The sequence below is a fragment of the Ovis canadensis genome, chromosome 18 (genome assembly GCF_042477335.2).
Source record: "Ovis canadensis isolate MfBH-ARS-UI-01 breed Bighorn chromosome 18, ARS-UI_OviCan_v2, whole genome shotgun sequence".
Lineage (NCBI taxonomy): Eukaryota > Metazoa > Chordata > Mammalia > Artiodactyla > Bovidae > Ovis > Ovis canadensis.
The window spans coordinates 23,042,354-23,055,291 of NC_091262.1; the positions used below are offsets into that span (position 1 = coordinate 23,042,354).

The window sequence follows — 12,938 nt, forward strand, 5'->3', positions numbered from 1 at the left end:
AAGCCTCTAACCTGCAGTTTGCAGTTTTCCGCTGTGCCGCCCCTTTTTTGTCCCCCAAGGCGAGACCAGGACAGGTTTCCCCTGTCCATAGCTCCCAGGGCTGGAGACCTTAGAACGTGGGGACCCGGAGGTCACCCGCAGCCTGTGGTTTGGAGAGACCACCCTCTTCTCCATCCCTTAAGTCCCTGTTTAATAGGCTGCTGAAGGGTCACTCCGCGCGGGTCCTTGGCGGGGCCGGCACTCGGGAGTTTCACCTCCCCTCCAGGCCCTCCGTGGTGAGCAAAGAGGGCAGTCCTCAAACCCGCGTCCTCGTGGTGTTTCTTGATGGACCCTCCTGCCAGCTCTCCAGGCTGCAGGGAAGACCCCCGACGTCCCACTCAAGGCGCCCCTAGCCCTCTCCGGCCCTGGTGCAGCGGGGATGGCGGTCACTCGGCGTGCCCGCCGTGGCCTCGATCCTCGCCTAACCCTCGCTCCGCCGGGCCCCGGGCGCGGCTCTGGCTCGGAGGCGGCGCCGTTTCCTTTCGGCCGAGGGTCCTCTCCAACCTCCCCGGCTTTCTGTCCGTTAGCCGCCGGCCCTTTTTCCAGCGCTTCTCCTGGAAGCCAGGACAGGGCCCCGATGTATTCAAGGCACAAAACCCCCGCTTTTAAAGCCCAGCTGGGAGCCTCGGTCCCTCGTAGGAGACAGAGAAAGGGCGAGATTGAGAGCCCAGGGGGTGGCCCTCTTGCAATGAGAAGGCCCCCCTTCGTTTGCATCTCTGGTCAAGTGTTTAGAAGTTATACTCAAGGCCGCTGTCTATTCCTTTCCTGTGGGTCTGGAAAAAAAGACCCAGACATATATATAGGACATGCCGATCTAGAAGAGCCGCTATCCTGTAGATATAGGGCCGCTGGCTCCCAAACCTCCGGGGCAGGAGGTTCTGCCCTGGTAACCTGAGGGTCTGCCAACGGTCTGGATGTGAGATTTGAGGGGCACTCTACTTTTCCCCCGCCTTTCTTCCGGAATTCCAAATCCAGGGGGTCTGCAGCTGAGTGCCCCCCACCCCAGCCTGGTACAGGAAAGACTGGCCGCAGCTGAGGCCTGGTTCCCTCCCCAGCTGCCACCCTGGTTCAGCCCCTACTCCCCAACTAGAAGGGGCTGGCAACGGCTGCTCTGGCGGACAGAAGCTAGAGTAGTCAAGGATTTGGATTTGTAAAACCAGTTAGAGCAACTCTTAACACTTTTCCCTTTCTGCCCACCTGTTAAAGAACACATGTTCTTAAACGGTTTGACTTGATAATTCAGAGAATAGGAGACATTCTTTACTCTGGCCTTTTCCTCCTCTGTGAGGTCACTGCTCTTAATGCATGCACTTAAGAGAAGTTCTTAGGCATTTAACTTCTGCTCATCTTGGTCTCAGACTTAATGAAACCCAACCATAATTTAGATTATTTCTCAGAAGTACCTAGCTAGGTAAATAGGAAAACTGGCAAACTGATGATGAATTAGCCATTCTTTTTTGATCTTCCTAAAGTTGGTCAAACTAATAGAAATTCATTTTAGATGACTCCCATTTTAGCATAACTGGCAGGACTTCTGCTTGTTCACAAAGTCTTTTACAGCTGGGACTGTCAAACCAGCCTCCTCTACTCCGCCTGGTCCCATTTCAGAGTTCCTTACAACTGTTCTCATAGGACCCACCCTCCCTGTCCCTTTATTTCCTCCCTCCACCAGCCATGGATCAATCAGAGAGACAATTGATTTTCCTGTGTCCTGTTTGAATCAGAAAATGCTGACGTCGTGAGGTGTTGGATGAAATCTGAGTGAGCACGAAATCCCACAAAATATGAAGCAGCCAGGCCAATCTCCAGGTTTAACAAAGTTCTGTGTGTATATACATGTATATGTGTTAAGTGTGTGCTTATATTTATCCACCCGAACTTGCATAAGATTGACAGTGGGAAGAAATTTTAATGTAATGTAGGGACACAAGCTGAATGAGAAATCATCTTAATAATCTGGATAAATGAAGAGGAGACCCAGACCTAAATGTCTAGGAGTAAATCACTAATTATGAAATCCCAAACTCTTTTGAGCTAGGGTCCTATGCTTGCCAGAAAATGGTCATTTTTCCTCTCTTTTATTGGAAACAAGATCCTAAATTTCTTTTGACTGAAAAGAAGTTACGAGACAAGATGTAATTTTCTCTTTCTTTTCTGACAACTCTGTCATCCAAGGGATCACAGCTATGTCAGGGTGTCTGTCTTGGGAAGAAAAAAGGGAGGGGGGTCGGAGAGAAAGAGTGAGCTAGTGAGAGAAACGGTGCAGCCCGTGGCCATCTTTGCATCAAATTCTTCCAGACCTCTATTTTTGATTGTGATCCCACTGATCTGAGTTTGAAATGCAAGCACAGTGAAGCCCCTAAGCCTTCAATCGTGTGAAATTTTCAAAAGATCTCTAGAAGCAATCTCAGGCTGCCTGACCCCTGACAGGAGCCGATCTCTTTATTCCTCTCTCTGCCGGCACTTCATTTGTTGGAATATCTTTCAGATTTGCACCTCCAGATGACAAACCTGAGTGTTTATTATGTGTACATGAATCGGAAATCTTCAAGCCCGCAGAAAAGCACCATCTTAAACATAATATTTAATTTCCCGGCCTAAGTGCCTGCTTCTTAGCTTTTCATTAGCTTAAATATTTTTTCCAGGTCTCCCCATGTGTCACTTTGATATTTAGATGATTCTCTCTTTTAATCATCATTTCCCCCTTGGAAAAAAAAAATCCCCTGTCGCCTGCGTCTGCGGAACTCACACTGCCACGTCACTGCGCGGCGGGCAGCGAGGCCGAGAAGCTGGACGCAGAGCCGTTCGGAGTTTGGGGTGGGGGGCGCCTCTCCGGGCCGGGTCGGGGGCGGCCGTGTCACAGAGAAACGCTTGCTTTGTAGCTGGCGGCCAGGGCTGGGCTGGGCCCGCTGACCACCTCGTGTCTCATTCCACCTCTCCTCCTTCAAGCCTTTTTAGATGCTGCTTCTCCTCTTTTAAGAACAAAACAAAACCCCAGGCGGCATGGAAAGGTGCTGCTTTCAGCCGCTGGCAGTCGGGGCCCGGACCTGTGTCTTGAGCCAGGGCGCCAAGTTTAGACATCTCAACCCAATCATGCGGGCGCTCCTTCCGGCCCCGCACCCCCTCCCACCAGGCTCTCTGTGGGCCCCAGATCCTGGGGGTCCGAGGGCACTAGAGGCAGGAGTGTGGGGGAGGGCTTCCTGGGAGACGATTGCTTTGTTAAACTTCCCTCTGTCGAATAATTCCGCGTATAAGATTTTGGGGTGGTTGCCCCAATCTCAGCCCCAGAGTGAGCTTTAGAGCCCAGCCCTGCACTCAGGGTGGACCGAGATGACACGGAGACTCACGCTACCCTGCGCAAGCGGGAGGTGGAATCGCCACCCACAAGCCCAGTCCCAGGTCGCGGAGGTGGTGGGCTGAAGCCCGAACGCCCCTCCCTCTGTGTTTGGATAGGCCGTGTTGCTATGATTAACTTATTAAACCCCCTCGTAATTATTTTAATTCGACTAGAAAAAATACTTTGGGCGGCAGTTACGATGTTTGTATTTATCCATCCCCCCCATAAAACCTGTGTTAAAACAAATGTTACTTTTCTCTCTCTGTACATAGACCCTCCCTATTTGAAATAGACCGCAGGGACTGCCATTAGATCGAATGGCAAGTCTTTATGGAAAGTGTTTTGCATAATTACATACCAAAGCCAGAACAGTCACCTCCACATTTTATGGGTCACAAACCATCAACAATTGCCACATTATTGTCCACGAAACCTTAGTCCCTTCATTGATGGAGCGGACTCCACTGCTAATCTAGAACGGGAAAGGATGGAAATTTCTTCTAATAAGAACCCGAGAAGATTATGTCCCCACTGACAACGTGTTTACATATAGTTATAAAGTTCAGAGGACCGACGGGGGAGAGGAAAGGAAATCGAGGGAAGCCTGATTAAGAGCCACGCATCGGTCTAATATAGATAGCGCATCAGAAGGAGTGTCTGAATGTCCTCCCCTTTTCAGATCCGACCCCTTCCTACCTTTGTCATGCAGTAATTAAGATATTCTTATTTAGACAGACAGCGTCTCTAGTAACTGAATAATATTAGCTCCTTTGATGTCAAACTTTTGACAGTTATCACACCAGCACTGGGCAATTTAGCACAAATGCCCTCCTTTAAAAAAAAAAAAAAAAAAACAGAAAACCCCCATTGGCTTTGAAGAAATCTAATAAGTGTGATCCTTATCACCAAATGATCTAAATCGCTGCCGACAGGCCGCCCAGCTATAAATTACATTTCGTGTTACATAACGAGGCCGAATTTGGGTTTGAGCTCATTGAGGCAGTGTTGGTGGGAACTGGGACGCTCCCCCCCCCCGCCCCATCCGTAATTCCTGTGGCCCCATTTCCGACTCCCAAAGCCTCTGTCCACTGTAAGAGCAAAACCTCACGAAATCGAGGGGTCAGGGCAGAGATGGAGGATCCAGCCGAGGTGCGGGCGCGAAGCTCAGTGCCCTGGGTTCGGCTCTAGAGCGCAGGGCAGGTTCAGCCAGCCACCTACTCCCGGATGCCACTTCGCCGTGGCTTTCAGAGCTCAGGCGCCAAATTTGGGATTTGCCAGATGGCAGGATTATCTTCGCGTCTGCTATATTATGTGTGTGTGTGCGTGTGGAGTGTCTCGGGGTGGGGGCGAAGATGGGCATGGAAAGCAGAGCCGGATCCGCCTCTGCCCGAGCTGCCGCTAGCAGCCTGGACCCGTCCCGGGGCTCGGGGCAATCTCCGGGCCGCCCCGCCGCAGGCAGCAGGCGGAGTTCCGCCACCCCCCGCCCGTACAGACCGAGGCCCCGAGGCCCAGATGCGCGGAGCTAGGGGAGGGGCGAGGAGAGCGCTTCCCTCGGAGGAGAAACGGGGTTGGGGGTGGGGGGGCAGGCGAGTTGGAAGTGAAGGGGGCAGAGTGGGCGGGTGGGGAGGGCTGAGACGGCGACGGTGACACCTGGAAGGCATTGTCCTTGCGAGCGACACCTGTCAATCTCCGCTCCGGGGTCCCGGGGCCGGGGAGGCTGATGTCATCGCAGAGTCGTCCCTTCCCAGCCGAGGGCGGGGAGGACTGGGGGGAGGCGGGAGCGAGCGGAGCCAGGCGGCCTGGGAGACGGGTGGGGGAGGAAAGAGGGAAAATAAACAGCAGTTGCACTCTCTCGCCGCGTGCTCTGCTCTGAATTTACACGGCCATCAATATTCCAACTTCAGTTATTATTTCTCATCTCGCAGGGCCTGCCTAGCCTTGTCACTGGGGGAGGGGAACTGGTCCAGGGCCACACAGCATCCTCTATCCCTGGGAGCACCCCGCCATCCCAAAAGCCTGGAGGGGGGCTGACCCTCCTTCCAGACCCAGCTCCCTCTTTGCCCGGCGCCTGTTCCCCGCCAGAGGCTGCGGGCTTAAGGAGGAAACACTTGGGATGAGTTGTGCAAAGTCTTGTGAGATTGCAGGGGGTGAGGGGAGAGTTAATTAACGTGGGGCTGGCTCAGCGAGTGGGAGAGCTGGCGACTGCGTGGGTGGGCGGGCCGGGTCGAACGCGGGGATGCGCTCGGTGCGGGGTGCTTGTGATCTGGGGGCCCAGCTTGGAGGCCTGGGCTCGGGGCGGGGCGGGGGGTTGGAGGGGGGCGGGAGGAGCGATGGGAGGGGTCCTCCGCGGGGGCTGCTGGCGTGCTCCGCGAAGCCTCCGGTTGGTCCCTGGGAAATTCTGGTCTCCCACCTACCGAGCTGGCACCCGCACCCCCCTTAGCGCTCCTGGACTCTCCCTCTGCCTATTCTTTTCGGCCCGAGCTAATTAGCAGCCTGCCAGCGGCCTGATTTATGGAAACGCTCGGGCGGGCGGAGACGCGCGGCGAGCCGCGGCTGGGTGCCTCGGGGCGGAGAGGAGGAGGAGTCTCAGCGGCCCCCTCCGCCCGGCCGGAAACGGGGAGTTGCTCTCCCCGCTACCCACCCTCCAACCCTGGCGAGGCCCGGCGCCCCCGCGCCCCCCGAAGCCCCGGCCTGGGACGCTGGGAACCCTGGCGCCAGCGGGGCGGGCAGGGGGTGGTGGCAGCGCTGCGGCCAGCGGGGTCCCCGCAGCCGGGTTCCAGCTCGGCTGACCTGGAGGGCGGGCCGAGCGCGCGGAGAGCGAGAGACTTGTGCGCCCGGGTTGGGGCACCTCCTTGCCCCCGGTGTGGTCTGCAGAGAAGGAAAAACGAGGGGAAGGGGGAGAGGACGCTGCACGGGGTCGACAGCAGGCCCCCTGGCCGCGGAGGGCGGGGGCGTCTCAGGCCTGGGTGGGCAGCGTGGAGCCACCAGCCCAGCGTGGCCCCTATGTCGCTAGTGACTGTCCTCGGAAAGGGCATGGTCCCTTTCTTCTCCCTTCCCCTGGGTCTCACCCTCAAAGTCGTGTGAGTCGGAGCCTCCCGACTAGAGTCGGAGCCTCCGGACTAGAGTCGGAATTTGGAGCTGGGTGATGGCTGGGGAGGGGGGAACCACAGGACAGGTCTAAGAGCCGCCCCTCCCGGCACTTGCCCGCAAACTCCGGCGCTGTCTCCTCACTGGCCTTGAGTTGCCCCCGAAAACCCCGAGAGAGGAGACGGGAGAGGTGCTCCCAGGCTTCCCAGTGGACCCCAGAAGTTGACGATGGAGAGAGCAAGGGGAGGCGAGTTCGGGGGACAAAGTGCAGGGACCTGTTGCTGGCGCTCCAGCAGAGTGGCGCCTCTCCCTGGGGAACAGGGACAAAGGAAACGGGGGAAACCTCCGGGCCCTCCTCCCCCGGGAGAATTGTTGGAGGAAAGTGATCCTGGCAGACCCAGAGGGCTAGAAGCCCCTGGCATGCTCCTTCAGACTTCGGGGGGCGGGGATAGGGACTGGGGGTTGAAGTCATTGGGACGGGAACCAGTCCCCCCAAGCCTGGGCCCAAAGGTGCAGTTTTGAGGAACTTGAGATGTCCAAGAAAATGTGTCAACTTTCTTTTAAAACACCCTGCAAGTTCACATCCCTTAGAACCGCCTCTCCGACCCTCTGCCTGGGGGAGGTGCAGAATTAAGACCTTTCTCCCATCGCAAGACCACCGGATGCCTGTCCCGGGGTCTCTGCCTTTTCTAGGTTCCCTCGTAGATAAGGCCATTTGATGTCAGTGAGAACAGGAAGCGCTCCCAGCGCCACCCACCCAGGAAATTTAGTTTTCTGCTCTTCTTCACCTTCCAGCTTCTGCTACCAGTTCCAAAGGGTTAGTAATATCGGGGGTCAGGAAGGCCCTGGTCTTTCTGAACCGCGGCAGGAAGTTGACACCCTCAGCTGGGTGGGGAGCTGGGCTGAGCACCCATCTCTCTCCTGCATAGCGTTTAGTCCCCTGGGTAGTGGCCCCTCTGAATTTCTAACCGTGCTGAGGACTGAAGTCACCTGCCCAGACAAACTGCGGTAGCCGAAATCTGCCCAAGGCTAAGCGGAAAGAGAGACCCATCCCCGTCAAAGTGTTGCCTTCAGGCAGCGCGGGTGCCAGGACTGCTGGGACCAAGGGCCAAGCTTCAGTCTCAGGGCCTCACCAGGCCACGGCTCCCAGGGTAATCGCAGGCCGGTTTCAGAATCTGCAGCTTGCCCAGCAAACGCTGGCGGTTAGGCGCCCAAGAAATATTCTTCATTCGTCTTTTTCAAAGTTGATTTATCGCAATCGACAGGTTAAAGCCTCATCTGACTTCATTACTTTTAAAAGCTGTCTATTTCACAACTGTCACTTTTCATTGCTTAACTCAAATAAATACTTGAAGAAATGAATTGGAAGAGACTTTTAGATCATGTTTATAATTCTTGGTCGCCACGTTAACATTCTAATGACCTGACCCTCTGAGTTTCTGTAGACTCCTAAATCAGACCGAAATTTCCTGCATTTATATCAGAAAATGTCAGGGAGGGTGAGGGAGCCGGAAATACGGGCTAAAAGAAGTGCAGTTGGCGACAAGTCGGCGACCGGGTGCAGCTTCAACAGAGTCTCCCCGATGGGGGCTAGGGCCTAGGCCAGGTAACCAAAGCCCCTAGGTAAGGGGGCAACTCTCGGGGCAGGGCCCCGGGAAATCGAAATGCTGAAAAGAGGGCCCAGCCTGATGTTTGCACGTGGAGCCCGGGTCCCAGAGAGCCGGGGGCAAACCGCAGAGGAAGTTCACGAAGGATAGAATTTCTGTTCACCGTGACTATTTATGACTATTATGATTTCTGACATTGTTTCCAAACTGGTTCTAATGGGCCCCACGCAGGTTGAGTGTGACAGGGTAAAAGGCATTTCCTGCCCGTAGTCTTTGACTTAGAGCTGTGAGATACCCCCTGAAGGCAAGTGTGGAAACGAAATCGTGTGGATGGAAATAGTTAAGTAATTTGAAGTAGTTTATTCTGCCATTCTGCTGTCATTTGCCCAATGCTGGGTCTTCTGGAGCTAGTGTTAATCTCTCTCTCACCCACCAACCCACAAGGAACCAGCTCTCAGAAGTATAATAGGTTGGGGGGGGGGGGAAACAGAAGGGGAGGGGGACACCACAGGGGGTTAAAGTTTTTTTAAAAAGGCGGGGGGAAGGAAAAGAAAGAAAAAAGAAAAACCTATCAGACTGGAAGACTGCCTAGTTTGGGGACAAACCAATAAGGAGTGCATTAGATTTTTTTTTCCTGTATTTTTTTTTCTTTAAATATATGTATGTGTGTAAATGAAGAAGAAAAAGAAAAAAAGAAGGAAGGCTCCCGAGCCCAGGGAGGAGCTGCCTAACCCTCCGCAGTGTCCGGGCCGGGGCTGACCCCGCGCGCGCTCACCGGGACAGCGGACCCTGCGCCGCAGCTCCGGCCCCGCCCGGGTCCCGCTGCGAATACAACTTCGCAGGCTCCCGGGACCACGGGGCCCTAAACGCGCCCTAAACGCGCCCCGGTGGGCCCCCGCCGCGCTCCGCAACCCCGCCAGCTTCGCGGTCGCCGCCCTGGGCCTCCGCCCACCCCGAGAACCAGCGCGCCGAGCGGGTCTGAGCGCTCCCCGCCTTTGGGCGCCGAGGCGAAAGGGAGGCGGCGGGAGTGACGCTCGCAGGCCGCGGTCTCTCCGGGAGCGAGGCCGCGGCGCTCGGCGCGGACGGCCGGGCGCTCTGCCGCGCCCTGGAGCGCCACCTCGCTGCGGAAACGGGAACTCCTCGGCCGCCCCGCGCAGCCTCCCGCCTCACTGGACCGTCAAGAGTTTTCCTTGCATCATCTAAACTTGAAGACAAGCCGAAACGCACAGGCCTTCTTTCCACCGATCTGTGACCAACATACCCCACAATGTCTGTACTGGGCGAAAGGGCAAATCATAGGAGAAAGGGGAGCAAATATACAGCTACAGCATCACCGAGTCTAAGTGGTGATGCTGCTTTCATAGGAAACATAAAATAAATGAGCGGGGTCTTCCTGGAGGACACGGATTTGGGCCGTCTGTGTTCCAGGGCCACTCAGCTGTGGCGGCTGCGAATATCTCCCAGGAGGCGGGTGCTTATGAAGTTAGACCTTCCCAATTACGATTTCCACCCATATCCACTCATTCTCATCAGATGGACATAAAGAGGGGCTGTGCCATGCCTGTCGCCAGCCTACTGGGGACCTTGTCCCCTCCCCCCCAACCTTCAGCTCTGCTGATAACCACAAAATGCCGCCCCTAACTTGTACACCTGTAGCCCAGTGAGAACAGGAAAGTCAAGAAGTACAAATCATGCAGCGTTTCTCTTCAAGGTGCAAGTTTGACCTTATTTTATCTGGTTGGTAACGTAACTGTTTTGTCCTACTCTTAAGCTCACACGACTAAAAATACACAGAAATTTTAACTTAGTTATATGTGTACTTGTTGAATTTGTTGTTTTAAAGCACACTGCCCCAGACACAGGGTGATTAGTGAAATATTTCACAAAACAAGATTTTTTTCGTGTTAAAAGTAGAGAGTATCTACTTTAGGGTCCTGTGAAGATTTGTGTGGTTTCTTTCTTTTGAGGCAGGTACAGAACCTTTCTCTAATTTAGTTCTGACTGCAAGTTTGTTTTTGTTTAAAGGAACTTGGTGGCTCCCACATAGAATGATGGTTGGACTGGGGACTACAGGGTGGGGGGACACTGTGCCTGTGGTGGTGGGTGAGCCCTGGCATTTCCCTGCCTGAGCAAAGGCAACATGGAGAGCCTTACCCGGAAACTCTGCCCTCCCTGAGTTGGCAGGGTGAGTTCTCTAAGGGCTGGCAAGCAAGGAGGGAATGTTCCTTCTCCCTGTAACCAGCACTCCTCAGTGAAGATTAGGGGGCTCTCTGAGGGCCCTTGCTCGAAAATTATAGGGCTGCATCAGGAAAATAGCCACGTTGGCTTGCTGGGTGGTGGTTCTTTCTCCATCAAGCCAGGAAAGATTCCTGAGAGACCCGATGGGAAAGAGGCCCCAATTTCCTAGCAGGACTTGAATGAGGATTCCTCACCCCAGCCAGCTGAGAAAGGGTGGCCCAGCCTCTGGGAGTTCTGGGGCTTCCTCACCAGAAGGGATGCTACGTTGGGGCAGAAAGGAGTAGCTGAGAGACCCTGGGAACTAGGAGACAATTCCGATCAGGGTTCAGGGGTCCACCGAGGCACAAGGATGAAAACAGACGAGGAGAAAGCAGAGAAAATGATAGGCTTGAATCTGTGTGCCTCTAGTTCTGAGAAGTCTCTAAACTGGAAAGCTTTTTCTTCTTTCTCCTTCCCTCCTTATCTTCCCTCTCTTCATTTTTCTCAACTCCCCCTCAGCTTCTCACATTCAGATTTTCTCCCCCCCCCCCTTCGAATAATGCCTGGAGATGAAAAATGATTTTTATTGCTATTACACTTCCTACCGCAAGATGCAGTGCAAGGCGGCAGAGTTTGTATTACAACTATGTCACAGTGTTTCACTGATGCAAAACATGTAGCCAGAGGGTGTTGCTAATGACTCCTGGATTAGAGAGAGATTGAGACTGGGAGCAGGAGAAGAGACACACAGAGAGAAAGATAGGAAGGCAGGAGAGAGAGGAATTTCATTAGAGGAAAGGGGAGGGGGTGCCACCATATAATCAAGTCTAATAATCTCATCAGGATATTTTCAGAGTTCGAGATTTTAAGAGTGTGAACTAGAGAGAGAGCAATATCCTTTTAAACACCATAAAGGTTGCTTTCTTTTTTTCTTTTTTTGCAAGTTAAATAACTATTAATTATGTTTACAGTCATTTACGTGAAGAACTCTCCTTTGGAAAGAATCACACTTCGGAAAACCCTTAATATCAGATTAAATGCTTTTCCAGGAGCCGCCCCGCTTGGAGGGAGGTGGGGACCCGGTAATCACCCCACAGTGCGTGCACCGCTGCGGGGCCTGCGGAGGCTCACTGCCCTCGCCCGCGGTCGTGCACACTTGCACACCTGCCCAGGACGGCCCGTCCGGGCCCGGGGCTCAGCCTCCGCTCGGTCTTGGCCAAAGTCTCTACGGGCTCGGAACTCCCCGGCGCCCTCCCCCGAGACCCGCTCTACTTAGGGAAGCGGGAGGTTTCGAGGTTCCTACCGTGGCCCGGGCCGGTCCCACCGCCCTGCGGTCCGCTTCTGCCCCCCGGGGCACAGCGAGGAGGGCATCCCCTCGGGGCCGCGGCCCTTTGAACCCGTGAGCCCCGGACTCCCGGCCGGCGGCGTGGAGCTCGCTCGGGGCCCAGCTGCGAAGCGGAGTGTGGGTGGCGGGCGGGGTGGAAGGGGAGTGGGGGAGGCGGGGGGACGAGGGGCGGGGGCGGGGGCGGGAGCCGGGCGCTAAGCCTGGAAGCTTGGCTGTTTACCCAAACGATTTTCCTTTCAGGCCCGAGACACCAATGAGACAAGATCAAGCTCCCCTCTTCGGGTGTGTGTGTGTGTGTGTGTGTGTGTGTGTGTGGCCTCCTCCAAGCGCGGCTTTGTGAATGGGGGCTCCGGGGACGCTGACGGGGAGGGACCAGAGGCCGACCCGGGCGCCAGCGCCTCCTCCCGGGGGCTGGGAGAAGCCGGGAGGAGGCCGAGGGGTCTGAGGGCATCGCAGGCGCCCCTGACACTCAGTGTGGTCCCGATCGAGGGAAGCGAGCGACAGGGACACAGGCCGCGGAGAACCGAGGGCCGCATCCGCGAAGGCCGAGCCGGGAGGCGCCTGGTCCTGTGTGTGTGTGTGTGTCTCTGTGTGTGTGTGTCTGTCTGTCTGTGTCTGTCTGTCTGTGTGTCTGTGTGTGTGTTGCGGGGAGCGGTGAATAAAGTGAATCACATCCTCCTTCCAGTCCCTTAATTTCCGATCCCTCCAAAGCCCCAATCTAGCTCCTTAGGCCACTGATTTCTTCCCGACTCCCTCGCTTGAGATCTATTAGCTGTAAATCAGGCCAAGGTTTTGGCGATTACGGTACAACGCAGGCCGTGTAATCCGCGCCGCTGGGCTTGCGCCTGGGTCCATCCTCGCTCCGGAAAAAAAAAAAAAAAAAAAAAGATGAGAAAGCAGGAGGGGAGGGATGGTCTGTATTGACAAGGCATTTGTCATTTTTAAAGGGCTCCACATCCAAGGATATCCATCAGCCTAGGTGGAGTGGGGAGGAGGCAAGGGACGCGGATGGGGCAAAGTCCCGGGGTCCGCGCAGCAGGTGAGCGCCCTCCTGGGCGTGGCTCCCGCTGCAGTTCCAGGGGACATCCGCCGCCGAAACGTCGTTTGCAAAATAACAAGAATATTAGAGGTATTATTGATAATAAGAATCAGGAAGGCGGGGTGATATTTAATTGAGGTCGTAAGATGAAATCCGGCCTGAAGGTGTCGTATGTATATTTAGTGGCAGGTCTCCGACAGCTAGCTCAGCCCAGGCCTATGAAAGGCTTACCCAAGAATGTGTTTCTGGAAGAAAAGGGTGTCCTTC

At 55.0% G+C, this 12,938-nt stretch overlaps 1 long non-coding RNA gene across 3 annotated transcripts in view; it reads right to left on the reverse strand.

The window, feature by feature from the left end:
• LOC138423509 (uncharacterized) overlaps positions 1 to 11,956 on the reverse strand; it is a 37,351-nt gene extending 25,395 nt beyond the window's left edge. Inside the window, exon 1 of one of the 3 annotated variants that reach the window (XR_011250294.1) lies at positions 11,591 to 11,956. This is a non-coding gene — a long non-coding RNA (uncharacterized lncRNA). The remainder of the gene's footprint in view (positions 1 to 11,590) is intronic. The other 2 variants (XR_011250296.1, XR_011250295.1) reach the window with 2 other exon arrangements.
• Between the last annotated feature and the right edge of the window lie 982 nt (positions 11,957 to 12,938).